Raw genomic sequence first — 14,501 nt, forward strand, 5'->3', positions numbered from 1 at the left:
GATGTACGCGTATCATGACTCATACGCCAAAAAACCCAGAGAGGTAGGCAGAGGCAAAGCAAAAGAACCAAGTGTGCATCGGATTGGATGCCGAAACAATTCCGGAATCTTCATAGTGCAAGATCAAAGCAAACGATATGCAAAATGCTAAGTTAGCGCATAAATCTTAACTTAAATAGTTACCGGTAAAGACATACCGGCACAATTGTTATAGCACAACCAAGAGCATGATTGTTTTATCTTACATCTCAAACCCCGGCATTCCGGGGTAGAATTTAATGAGCTTAAAAGTTTTGAGGCACCAGGTAAGGAACACAAGATATAAGGTTCAGGCAATGGGAGGCTACGCGCCGGCCGCAGGAGCTTCCGGAGGAGCATCGCCTTCTTCCGGAGGAGCATCCTCTCCGGCATCTTCATCCTCCTCGTCCTCGAGGTCTTCTCCTTCGTCGTCAGAGATAGCATCTTTGACGTCGGGGGGAGGAGGGATGAAGGTGCGCACGTGGGCAAACTCGGTGTTGCGGTAGGCGTGGTCTTGACGCTTGGCGACGCGAACCGGATCCGTGTCAGCAAGCGAGTCGCCACGAAGGGAGTGGAAGGCATCTAGGTCCAGGTCGTCGTACCAAGAGCAGGCGATGCGTAACGCTGCATCCGCTCCAGCACGAGCCGCAGAGCACCTCCATTCGCGGATCCTCCGGCCTGCGTCCTTCAGGCGGTCGGCGATGAGCGAGACGTTGTCCGGAATCGGCTCCCCGGGCCAGAGCACCTTCAGGACCTGGATGGCAGCATCCGGAAGATCGGCAAGATGCCGGTCCACGGAGCGCATATGCTGGATCCGGGCGGAGAGCGCGACCAGATAGTCGTAGCCGTCCCAGGGCGCATCCGGGCTTGGCAGAGTTTGCTTGGCCCTGTGCTCCGTGACCTTGGCAACCGCATGCCTCTGGGAGTCCGAGAAGATCCCTACAAAGAAAAAGAGAAGAAAGAGCAACTGGTGTAAGAACATACCGGTATAAGCTAAAAGCTTCTAAGCAAGAGAAATCACTTACTGCAGGCGATGGCGTCGATCTGCATCACCATCTGATCATAGTCGGCTTGATCAGCGGTGAGCTCGGCGATCTTGTCCTGCGCAGCCTTCCGCGCGGCAGCCTCCTCCTCCAGCTCCTTCCGTAGCCCAGCAGTGGAGTCTGTATACTCCTTCAGAGTTTCGTCCAGTTTGACCTCTGTTGCGGCTTTGGCCTCCTTGAGCTCATGCGCGTGCCGGAGCTCAGCCTGCATGGCCTGCTCCTTCATCTCGCGGTGCGCCGTGGTGAGCTGCTCCTTTTCAGCTGAAATCCGGAAGGGTTTTGTTAACAAGGGGAAATCCGGTATGATGAAACATGCAAAACAAGTGAAAACAATGAATGGTACCTTTGAGGGCGGCGAGCTCGGAGGAGAGATCCTCGAGGGAGACTTCCGGAAGCGCTGAAATGCAAGAAATTAAGTGCTGGAAAGCAAAAGCAACCGGTAAAAAGAAGCAGGAAGAGCAGGAACTAACCTTGGCACTTGCTGTGGGCCTCGGACATCTCCCGGTGCTCCCACAGCAGCTCCTCAAAGAGCTGCTTCCGGGTGTCCTGCGTGCTCTGTTCAAGTTAAGAAAAGATTTCGGTAAAGAACATGCCGGTAGAGAGAAAAGTTTCGCGCTAAGTGCTGCGCCCTCAACCCGAAACTCGGGGACTGGCTATGCCGGTTTTTTGTTTTTCTAACAGAGTTTCGCGCTAAGTGCTGCGCCCTCAACCCGAAACTCGGGGACTGGCTATGCCGGTTTTTTGTGTTTCTAACAAAGTTTCATGCTAAGAACTACGTTCTCAACCCGAAACTCGGGGACTGGGAAGATATACATAATCTTCTAAGCTTGGAAAGAAAACCGGCAAGGATGTAAAAGAGATTGTATTTCTGCGGCTTACCGTCACATTGCTGCTGGCATCGTGCCAGGCGTTGTCAAACTCCTTGACCGCGCGCCGCAGCCGGCCGAAGTGTTGAACGGTGCTACGAGGGCCGGAGGGGTCGACCACCGGAAGCTTGTCCTTGCCAAGGCCCCGCGTCGCCGGCGTCAGATCCGCCCGATTCCACTTCTCAGCGTAATCGAGCAGATGGCCCAGCTCGGCTCCTTGGCGTTGGAACTCAATAATCCGGCCAACCTGGGCGGAGGCCGCCTCGGAGGCCACCAAGGCAGCACGACCAGTGTGCAGGACCATTGTCCGCGAGCCGGAGGAGGGATCCGTGGCCGCGGTCACCACCACAGCAAGTTGCTGGGTGGTGAGCTTACCGCTTTCTGGCGGCGTGGGCTTGGCAGAAGCCGGCTTCCCGGTGGAGGTTGCCGGAGGAGGATTTGGCGTGGTCTTGGGTGGCTCAGGAGCTTCTGGAGCATCCTTTGCCGGATCGGAGCTGGCCGGCTCGGAAGAATCCAGCACAGCCTTGGAGGGGGAGGAAAGAGCCTTCTTTTTCTTCTTCTTCGGGACAGGAGGAACCAGAGGTTCCGCATGCCCGGCATCTTCGGTGCCGGCGCCGGTGTTGCTAGCGCCGGTGTCTTGGGTCTCAGGAGGGGAGACAAAGTCCCCCTCCACGCGGTGATCTGAAGCTTTTGGGGCCGCGCGCCCCGAACTTGTGTTGCCCCCCAAAGGGGAGGCAGAAAGGTTGCCGGCACCAGATGGTACCGGACTTGGCTGAGGAGGAAGAGAGCCCCTGGCGGCGTCCCCAGAGGTCTCCGGCCTCATGCCAGAGGCGCTCTTGGAGATCTTCAGCGGAGGCCTGGAAAGATGAAAAAAGAAGAAAGTTCAGAAAGGCAACCGGAAGAAAGAGAATCCGGAGACAGAAAAAATCAGGAAACAAAAAGAGTCGAGGGGTAAAAAAGTAAAAGTGGAAACTCACCCGGTAGCCACCGGCATCTCCCGTTTTCGGTAGCGCTTGTTGGTCACCATTTTCCCGGCGATTTCTATCCGGGAGCGCTTGGCCGGAGGAATCTCGCTGGAGCCGGCCTCGGGCGTGGGCGCCTTCTTCTTGCGGCCCTCGGAGGCAAGCTTCTCCAGAAACTCGGCCCCGCATTCGGCCTGAAGTGGGGTGGCGCGCTCCACAACCTGTGGGTTGGCGTTGGCTGAAGGAGCGGCTACAGAAAGATACATGAGAAAGCGAAAAGAGCAAGATACCTCAAGTATAGTATCCTCATCATCCAAACCGGAGTCCTTGCCAGAAAAGTTACCGGGACGTGGAGTGTGGGTGCGACCCATCTGCTGCTCTCCCCTTACATAGGGGTCAGCATCGGAGTCGTCCTGGAAGACCCGGCCTGGCCGATCCGGCGGAAGTTCTGAAACAAAAACAACATGTTAGAGCGAAATACACGCGGTTATATCAGGAGAAGCTTTCCAAAGATCCCAAGGCCTTACTCGCCGCGGAGGAGAGTTGCGGCAGCTGTAGGGGGCCAGCCCGTATCTCCCGCTAGAACTCAGCGGGTTCTGGCAAATCTGCTTGGACTTAAGGACCAAGTCGGTAGGGCTAAGCCGGTGGGTTGTGATCCTTGTCGGGTCCATGGGCCCCAACATCTCGCTGATCTTGTGGGCGCGCCGCTGAAGGGGCAGCACCCGGCGCGCGAGGAAGGCGCGGACCAGATCCTCCGCGCAGAGGTTGGTCTCCTCCTTGTTGGTGTCGATGAAGCCGGCGATCCGGATAGACTCTTTGTCATCCTTGGGATTGTGGAGCCAATTCTTCATGGAGGGCGGCCCGGGAACATATGCCGGAAGATTGATGAAGTCTTCCGGACCGCCGTTCCGGACGTAGAAGAAGGTCTTCTGCCAGGTCCGGACAGAGTCTAGACCGGAGAGTTTGTAGAAGTTTCTCCCGGAACGGGGAGACAAGATGCAGCCCCCACACCGGACGAAGGGTTTGGGCTGAGAAAGTTTTTTATCCTGGATAGAATTCTTCCGAAGATAGTAAAAGAAAGAGAAGTTATCAACAGAAGGAGTGATACCGCAGTATCCCTCCATGAAGGCGATGAAGGAAGAAAGATAAAAGATAGCATTGCCCGGAAGGTGGTGGGGCTGAAGCTCATAGAAGTCTAGGAAGCGCCGGAAGAAATCCGACGCTGGAAGGCCCAAGCCGCGCTCAAAATGAGCGGCAAAGACCACAATTTCACCCGGCTCAGGCTCTGGCTGACGCTCCTCGCCGGGGATTCGGCACAAAACCTCTTCCAGAATCCTCCGAGAGTGGTAGAGCCAGTCGATTTCCGCCTGGGTCACATCGGAGCCCATCCAGGCTCCTCGCGTGTAGGAGTCCAGATCTACTTCGGCGCCCTGGCTGGAGCTGCCGGCTTCTCCTTGGTTACCGGTAGCAGGGGCTGAGCTACCGGTACCAGCCTCGCTCTGGGCGAGATCTGCCTCGAGCCCATCGGAGCTCGCTTTAACCGAAGTCCCTCCGGAAGAAGATGTGGGGATTACAGTGTGGCGGCTACCGGAAGAAGAGTCCGAAGGGAGGTCCTTGGAAGACATTTCCCGGAAGGTTTCGAGATCTACCTAGAAACAAGTTTCCCAAGATCTAGCCTTGCGCGAAGATCTACGAGTAAGAGGAAAAGCAAAAGAAAAGAGGAAGTAAATACCCTACCGGCCCAAGAACTGAAAGGCAAAAGAGAAAGGGGCAAACGAGAATGGGAGCTAACCAGAGGCGGCGGAGACGCTGACGAAGAAGGTCGCCGGAGGTGCGACGGGCTTGCGGTCGACGGAGAAGGCCGGTGGCGTAGATGAGCAGAGGGTGCCTGCGGGGACCCGATGCTGCAGCGGACGAGGAGCTTCAAAGACCCTCTGCGCGAGGAACGGCTGGACTTCGTTGGAGGAGCAACTCGGCGGAGAACGGCGGCGACGGGAGCGCAACGAGCGAGAGGGCTTAGAGCGCAGGAAAGGGGGCGAATGCGAGAAGAGGAAGAAGAAGAACCGCACCCCCTTTATATAAGAAAGAGGAGAAGTGGGCCGGCAACCGCTGGGCCGCGGCAGTTCGGATCGTGGGCCGCCACGTGGCACACAGATACACGCACCGAAAATACGAAGACACAGGGAGGTCACACAGATCCGGAACGGCAGTGTTGGGGGGATGACCCCCGGTATGCCAAAGGCATGCCAAACCGGATGTTTGAGCCATCATGATACCGGTTTAGTATTCTTACCGGAGTGTAAAGATAAGAGCTTGGCTAAGTAAAGGAAGGCCGGTATCCCCAGAGGGGTATACCGGAACCGGATGAAGAAGATACCAGAAGGAAGAGCCGGTCGGCAAGACTGGTCAAAGATTCTCTTCAGAGCAAGAAGACAAGGATGAGCTAAGCAAAGTAGCTTTAATCGGAGCCCTGGCGCCAAAGAGAGAGGTGACGCTGAAAGAAGCCGGAGGACGTCAGCGTCCCTGATTAAAGAAGACCCCGGCGTCATCCATGATTAAAGTAGCTTTGTAAAGTAGTTTGTCCAGTCAAAGATGCCATTAGGGTTTCTTGTTCTGTAAGCCACCCTCTCCCCTATATAAGGAGAGGGGGCATAGCCTCTTACGGGCGCGTGTTGATAGAGGAGATTAGACGAAGAACCTTGTATCCAAGAACCTGTAACCATGTTGAGATCAATGAAGCTAGCGATCTAGAGCAGAGTTCTTCCTCTTGTCTCTCTTCTTGCATACCGGCCTTTGGTTGTGTTCTTGAGGAAAGCATCCGGAAGTTCATCCCATCTAGTCGCAAACCCTCCCCCGAATCCTCTAGCGCCCATTCGGCCCCAACTTAAGCCATCCCATGGCATCCGCTCGTTCGCCACGACGACAGTTGGCGCCCACCGTGGGGCATGAAGTGGCGCTTGCTGGAGTTCACATTCGGGCGGGCATCCTCGACGTCGCCGGCCAGCGTACGGTCTCCGCGTTGGTGCGGCGCATCTACGCCATGGACTTCATCAACGACAACGCGGTCTGCTTCGCCAACGGCGGCATCTTCCCCAAGAACGGCCGCATCATCGAGTTCGGCAGCCACCGCATCTACTTCGGCACTGTTCATGTGCGCCAGTGCCTCTCGCCGGTGCTGGTGGCGCCGGATCCGCCAAGGTGGCTACATGCTGGCCGCGCTCCAGGCAGCGTGGAGGTGATGATGGCAGGCGCGGTCGACGCCGGCAAAGAAGCTGCGGAAGAAGGCGCTGGGCGTGCGGTTTCGACCCGTGCGGCCAAGCCACCGCTGGAACGAGGCGCAGGCGCTGCGGGAGCATCATCCGCACCACCGGAAACACCACTCCAAGCGGCGATGAACGTCCTCGCCACCCCCATCGCGGAGAACATCGACCCAGCAGCGGCTCAGACGGAGCTGGAGGCGCAGCGCCAGAAGATGCTCGAGAGCAGCAAAGACATCGTCAGTGCGCAGCGCGAGCTGAACCTAACCGTACGTGAGTATAACGCTGCCCATGGCTTTGCTTCTGTTAGCGCTCATGCTGCTAGGATACCGGAAAACCGGCTTAAGGCTCGCAATCTAGATCAGGATCTGCGCAAAGAAATTGCTGCCGGCAAAAGCACATCTGCATCTGTGAGCATTGTAGAGAAACCTAAGTACAGTAGCCCGGATAAAACAATAAAAGCTGCTAAAGCTGCTGTAGCGCTGTGTGACTCGCTTTCCGGGGACGCTCTGGCAAAACAACAAGAGCGTGTCCGGGAACTTCTTGAAACTATCGAGCAGCAAAATGCTGAACAGCTTGAGAAGCTGAACAAGGTTGTGGCTTCAAAATCCGCGCGTTCAACAAGGAATGCCGGTAGCAAGTCCCATGGGCAGGCTTCGTCCCCCCATCCGGACGGAAGAAGAGAAAAAGAGGTGAATGCGCAGCAAATGACTGTGTATGATCCGGTTCTTGCCGGAAAACAACAAGCCGGGCAATATGATGCCGGCAGAAAAGGCCAAGGGGCAAACAGAGGCTACGCCAAAGAGGGCTATGCCGGAAACAATCATGCCGGTAGACAAGAAACCGGGCAAAATTATCGAGCTGCAAGGGCAGCGTATGATGAGGAGGAAATAGATCCTCCAAGGTACCGGCAGGCAAGGGCCGCGGTACTGGAATGCTATGATGAGGCTGATTCCGCAAGGCCGGCAGCATACCGGAACCCGTTGGGAGAACGCTTGGGAGAAAGATACCTACCGGAACGGGATGCGAGGCACCGTCTGGATAGAGTATACTTGTCAGAAATGATCGAGGAAGAAGGCCCACCGGGCCCAAAGTGTTTTGGTCCAAGGATCATGAAAGAAAAGCCACCAGTTCGCAACTTTATGTTGCCTCGTGACACAAAAACATATGATGGCACCACGAAGCCGGAAGACTGGCTCGCGGACTACGTGACCGCGGTATACGTCGCAGGCGGCGGAGGAACCGTAGCTGGAGGAGGAAACCGGCGATGGGCCGTGAGAATCATACCATCGTTTTTGGTTGGACCGGCAAGAATCTGGCTAAACAACTTGCCGGCGGGAAGCATAAATGGCCGGTTGGACTTTGAGGAAGCTTTCGTGAGCAATTTCAGCAGCACCTATCAGAGGCCAAACAGGCCGCAGCAGCTCGCTCTGTGCATACAGCGCCAGAACGAAACAGACCGGGATTATCTGGCCCGGTGGAACACTACAAGGAACTCCTGTGAAGGGGTAATCGAGGCACAAGCCATTGCTTGGTTTAGCAGTGGGTGCAGGAGAGGTTCACCGTTGTGGCAAAAGCTGCAGCGGAACATGCCGACAACGTTGGCAGAGATGATACGTGTGGCGGATAGCTATGCGTTGGGAGACCCAACGCAGCCGGCAGTGCAACCTGAGCCGGAACAGCAGCGCCAAGAGCAACACCGGGATAACCGGAACAACAAAAGAAGGGAAGATTTTCCGGATCGAAGGTACGGTCCGCAGCAAGTTGCTGTTGTACAAGAAAACTCTGAGGCCGGCGGCGATCGGAGACGAGAGAACCGGCTCGCATCCATGGGCGGGTCCTAAAAACAGTGGGTAGAAAAGAAGCCCTGGGGCCAGAAAAAGAATTGGCAAGAACCCGCGAAGTACACCATGGAAGCTGCCATGGACCAACCTTGCCGGTGGCACACACCGAATCCGGCACACCCGTCAAACCATCTGACGAAGGATTGTACCTGGACCAAGTACTTGATGCAAAAGGGAACGGTAAAAGATGCACAACCGCCGCAAGACATGCCGCGGCAACAACAGCTACCACCACCACCACCGCTTACCGGGGCAAACGCCTTACCGGTGCAGCCAAACCGGCAACAATACCAGCAAGTTAACCAAGTGGGAGAAGGCAATGGCCAACCACCTCCACCGGCACCTTTGGGCCGGAATGTTTACAAAGATCCAGATATGCGCTGCGTTGTGTTCGTAACTGAGCCAACCGACAGACAGAGCCTATATCGCCGTTCTATGGAAGTGAACGCGGTGATGCCGGCAGTACCAAAATATATGCTGTGGTCTGATCAAGAGATCTCGTGGTCATTCAAGGATCACCCTAAGATCATGCCTAACCCGGGTGGCTATGCACTTGTCTTGGACCCAATCATGCAAGGGCCAAATGCTCGAGTCAAGTTCAGCAAGGTGCTGATAGACAATGGGAGCAGCATAAACATCATGTACCGGCACACCATGAACATGCTGGGCATAACAGAAAACATGCTTCAGCCAACGCGCACAACGTTCCATGGAATCGTTCCGGGACTGTCATGCGCACCGGTTGGAAAAGTCCGGGTGGATGTGTCGTTTGGAGGACGTGACAATTGTCGGGTTGAAAACCTTGAGTTTGAGGTGGTGGACTTAGATAGTCCTTACCATGCTTTGCTGGGGAGACCAGCATTGGCTGCTTTTATGGCCTCGACTCACACGGCATATCTCAAGATGAAGATGCCGGCACCTCGTGGACCCTTAACTATAGTGGGAAACTACAAAGTCTCACTGGAAACAGCTTCCGCCGGATCAAACCTGGCAGAATCGCTGGTGATCGCTGAAGAAAAGAGGAGGATGCAAACTGCGGTTGCGCTGGCTCGATCCTCACAGCTGAGTTTAGCGGCAATGAGTGCAAACCTGGGCACACCGGCATTCAAGCCGACAAAAGAAACAAAGGACATTGTGCCTGGACCCGGCTTACCCTGAGCGCACCGTTCGTATCGATGCCGGCATGAATGAGGCATAGGAAAGCGCGCTCGTCAGCTTCCTCCGTGAGAATCGGAATATCTTTGCCTGGTCTACAGATGACTTGGTAGGTGTTCCGAGGGAGCTGGCTGAGCACTCATTAAATGTCCGGAAAGATGCAAAGCCGGTAAGGCAGCCGCTGCGCCGGTTTGCTGAAGACAGGAGAAAGATCATTGGAGAAGAGGTGACAAAGTTACTGGTTGCCGGTTTCATCGTGGAAGTACTGCACACTGAGTGGCTAGCCAATCCGGTGCTGGTCGAGAAGAAAAAAGAAGAGAACATGGAAGCAAAGGCTCCCAAGGTGTGGCGCATGTGCATCGACTACACCAACTTGAACAAAGCTTGCCCAAAAGACCCTTTCCCTTTACCTCGGATCGATCAAGTGATTGATTCCACTGCAGGGTGTGAGCTGTTGTCTTTCTTGGATGCTTATTCCGGTTTCCACCAAATCCCCCTGAAAAAGGAAGATCCAATAAAAATTGCGTTCATTACCCCGCACGGGGCTTATTGCTATGTCACTATGCCTTTTGGTTTGCGCAACGCTGGTGCAACGTACCAGCGCTGTATGCAAAAATGCTTGTTTGATCAAATTGGAAAAAATGTGCAAGTCTATGTGGATGATGTCGTGGTAAAAACCAAGGTAAAAGAAACCTTAATCGATGACCTCCGGCAAACATTTGATAACTTGAGAAGATTCCGGATGAAACTCAATCCGGCAAAATGTACCTTTGGTGTCCCTGCCGGCAAGTTGCTTGGCTTTCTCGTATCAAGCCGGGGCATTGAGGTCAATCCGGTAAAGATCCGGGCAATCGAAAGAATGACCATACCGCGCGATCTCAAGGACGTGCAAAAGTTTACCGGAAGCTTGGCATTGCTAAGCCGGTTCATAAGCAGGTTGGGAGAAAAAGCTCTGCCACTCTATGCTCTGATGAAAAAATCTGACACGTTCGTCTGGACCCCTCAGGCAGACGCGGCGTTTAAAGAGCTAAAAACCATGTTGGCTACAGCGCCTATACTAGCTTCACCTCTAGAAAGGGAGCCTATGCTATTATACATAGCAGCAACAAACCGGGTTGTGAGTGTTGTAGTTGTGGTTGAAAGAGAAGAGGAAGGAAAAACCGTCCAGAGGCCGGTATACTACCTGAGCGAGGTGCTCTCCCTCTCGAAACAAAACTACCCTCACTTCCAAAAGATGACTTATGGCGTGTACATGGCCGCCACCAAGCTCAAGCACTACTTTGAAGAGCACCCCATGAAAGTGGTAAGTGAAGCACCCATTTCCGATATCATGTGCAACAAAGATGCTAGCGGTAGGATTGCAAAGTGGGCAATTCAGATATCACCGTATGTGCCTATGTATGAAAGGAGAGATGCCATAAAGTCACAAGCTTTGGCTGATTTCCTTGTTGATTGGGCGGAAATGCAATACAAGCCACCAGATCAAAGAATAGAGTACTGGAAGATGCACTTTGACGGATCCAAACTAAAAGAGGGTCTAGGTGCTGGTGTGGTGCTTACCTCGCCAAAAGGAGATCATCTCCGGTATGTTCTGCAAGTGCATTTCAGGGCATCAAATAATGTCGCTGAGTATGAGGCTCTGATCCATGGGCTCAAGGTAGCAAAAGAAATCGGTGTGCACCGGATCATTTGCTATGGAGATTCAGATCTTGTCGTGCAACAATGTTCCGGAGATTGGGACACAAAGGATGCCAACATGGCTTTGTACCGGTTTCACGTGCAAAAGATTGCCGGCTTCTTTGAGGGTTGTGAGTTTCACCATGTACCGCGAGCGGAAAACGAAGCCGCGGATGCTTTGTCCAAACTGGGCTCATCTAGGCAGGAAATTCCTCCCGGAATAGCCTTGGAACACTTAAGAGTACCATCAATCAAACCAAGCCCGGAATCGGAATCAATTTTCGTACCGGAATCCCATGTGGTACCCATGGACATTGATGAAGGAAACCCAGGGACTGCACCGGTAAACTCGGGAACTGCACCGACAAGCTCGGGGACTGCTGCAGCCACACCGGAAGAAACAATGCTGGTGGATAGCATGGTGATAGATGCACCGGTGTTTCTGGTTCGAGAGACACCGTCGTGGGTTAAACCTATTAAGGAATTCCTGATCAACGGCACCTTGCCGGATGACGAAAATGAATCAAGAAGAATCCAAAGAAGGTCCAAGGCATACACATTCATCAATGGCGAGGTGTACAAGAGAAGCGTTACCGGTGTCCTTCAAAGATGTGTGGAGCCGGAAGAAGGAAAAGAAATGCTTGAGGAGATTCACCAAGGAGAATGTGGGCACCATGCTTCATCAAGGGCGCTGGTAGCAAAAGTATTCCGGCATGGGTTCTACTGGCCTACTGCTTTGGAAAACGCTGAGGATTTGGTAAGAAAATGCAATGGGTGCCAGAGGTACGCCAAGCAAAATCATACCCCAGCGTCCGGTTTAAAAACAATACCGCTAACATGGCCATTTGCTGTTTGGTGCCTTGATATGGTTGGCCCATTTAAAACTGCAAGGAGCAGCATGACTCACATCTTGGTTATGGTGGATAAATTCACCAAGTGGCTAGAAGTGAAACCTATCGCAAAGTGTGACGGGAACACAACGGTAAAGTTCTTAAAGGATGTCATTTTGCGGTATGGATACCCACATAGTATCATCACTGACAATGGAACCAACTTTTCTCAAGGTGAGTTCAAAAGGTTTTGTGAGGACAACAACATCCGGTTGGATTTGTGCTCGGTGGCGCACCCACAAGGCAATGGCCAAGTGGAAAGAATGAATGCTTTGGTACTTTCCGGTATCAAACCAAGGCTCATCGAAGCGGTAGAAAAGTCACCGGGGTGTTGGCTTGATGAGCTACCATCAGTGTTGTGGAGCATAAGAACAACTCCAAACCGGTCCACCGGATACACTCCATTCTTCATGGTGTACGGAGCAGAAGCGGTCATACCAACCGATATCATCCATGACTCACCAAGGGTACAGCTCTATACTGAGCAAGAGGTCAAAGAGGCCAGAGAAAATGATGTGGATTTGCTAGAAGAAGCAAGAGAGTTGGCATTGGCAAGAACAACCATTTACCAGCAAAACCTCAGACGCTATCATAGCCGGAAGGTTAACCCGAGAGTATTCCGGGAAGGAGATCTAGTGCTACGCCTAGTGCAGCGCACTGAAGGCCGGCATAAGCTCTCACCACCATGGGAAGGTCCCTTCATTGTGAGCAAAGCTCTCCACAATGATGCATATTACTTGATCGATGCACAGGAGTGGAAAAAAGGAAAGGCGGACAGGTCCGGAGAGGAGAGCAAGCGTCCATGGAACGTAGCTCTGTTGCGTCCCTTCTACTCTTGAAGTTGTGGAGTAAGAAGTTCCTTTTTGTACCTTATATGCTATGAATAAAAAGATGTCGGAACCTCGAATGAATCTCGGGGACTACCCCTAAAGTTGCATGCAATATGTTTATTTTTTCAGTTCACCGGTTGCTTAGTGAACATTTTTTCTTTCCGGTTTAGTAGCGTGCTAAACCTACCGGAGTCTTCGACTCTGCTGCTGTTCGCAAACCGGCTTCATGGCAAGCAAGATAAACCGGTAGCAACTAAGCACGTGAACTGCGAAAAGAGAGAGTGGGAACAAGCGATCCGGAAAAGTTTAACTAACCCCGGTTAAACCGGTTTTTTGCAAAATTTCGAAGTTATTTCTAAGTTCAAGAAAGTGCTTGTTTGGTAAAAGAACCTTGTGCTCATACGCCAAAGAACGCCCAGAGAAGGCAGGCAGAGCCAAGGTAAAAGAGCCAAATGTGCATCGAATTGGATGCGGAAACAATTTTTGAAATCTTTGCAGTGCAGGATAAAATCAAAACAATGAGCAAATATGCTAAGGCAAACATAAGATAATTAACCACCGGTATAACATACCGGCATAAACTGTTGTACCACAACCAAAAGGAAACTTAAAGTTTTACATCATAAACCCCGGCATACCGGGGTAGAATTTAACGGGCAGGACCAACGGATATATCACAGGCAAGTAGTTAACAGAGGATAATCAGGCAGCAGGGGCTTCCGGAGGAGCATCGCCAGCACCAGCATCATCCAGAGGCTCCTCATCAGCTTCATCCTCCTCCTCATCGAGATAATCTTTGACGTCAGGAGGTGGAGGAATGAAGGTGCGCATGTCGGCGTACTCCGCGATGTGGTACGCACGATCTTGCCGCTTTGCGGTGAGGATCGGGTCCAGATCGGTTTCGGCTCCTTCGCGCACGCCGGTGAGGGCGTCCAGGTTAAGCTCAGGATACCAAGAGCAGGCGACGCGGAGTGCAGAGTCTGCCCCAGTGTGGGCAGCGGAGCACTGCCATTCGCGGATCCTCCTGCCGGCACCCTTAAGGCGGTCGCTGATCAAGGAGAAGGTATCTGGCACCACTTCTCCAGGCCACAGAGTCCTGAAGAGCTGGGTAGCTACATCAGGAATATCGGAGAGATTCCGATCAATGGCGCGCATATGAGACACCCGCGCGTTCAGCGCAACCAGATGGTCATAGGGGGTCCATGGCACGCCAAGATTCTCCTGGGCCTGGCCAACGCGATGCTCCTCAACCCTCTTTATGGCGAAAGCCTGGGAGTCCGGGCAGAGGCCTAACCAAAGAAAGAAAAAATCTAAGAAAATCCAGCCGGAAGAAACGAGCTTATAAGCAGAAGCCGGAAAAGGAAAAAAGGAAGGAACTTACGGAAGGCATGCGCGTCAGTTTGCGTGATTAGCCGGTCATACTCCTTCCGCTCCGCCTCCAACCAAGCGGCCTTGTCCTCGACAACTTTCCGCGCCTTGGCGGCCTCCTCCAGCTCGGCCTGCAACACCGCGTTGGAGTTGCCGGCATCCTCCAGAGCTTCATGCATCTTGGTCGCCGCGTCGGCTTCAGCAGCCTTCAGCGCCTTAGCATGGTCAAGGCCAAGCTGGATAAGCTGGCTCTTGAGCTCCTGGTAGCTGGTCTTCTGGGCGCTCAGCTCCTCCTGGTGCTGCCGGATGAGCTGGTCCTTCTCCTCTGGAACCCGGAAAAGAAGATGTTAACAAAGCTGTACTATTAAGATGAAAAGAAAAGCAAGCCAACCGGAAAACAGGAAAGTTGTACGTTGGGCGGCGGCGAGCTGCTCCTTGAGGGCTTCAATGGAAGCTTCCGGGATCACTGTTAAGCAAAAATCATAAGTGTTAGGAGAAAGAAAGCTTTCCGGTAAAAATATGTCGGAAGTGCAAAAAACTTACCTTGGCACTTGTCATGTGCCTCAGCCAGATCCCGGTGCTCCCATAGAA

This window comes from Lolium rigidum, chromosome 7, assembly GCF_022539505.1.
Source record: "Lolium rigidum isolate FL_2022 chromosome 7, APGP_CSIRO_Lrig_0.1, whole genome shotgun sequence".
Classification (NCBI taxonomy): domain Eukaryota; kingdom Viridiplantae; phylum Streptophyta; class Magnoliopsida; order Poales; family Poaceae; genus Lolium; species Lolium rigidum.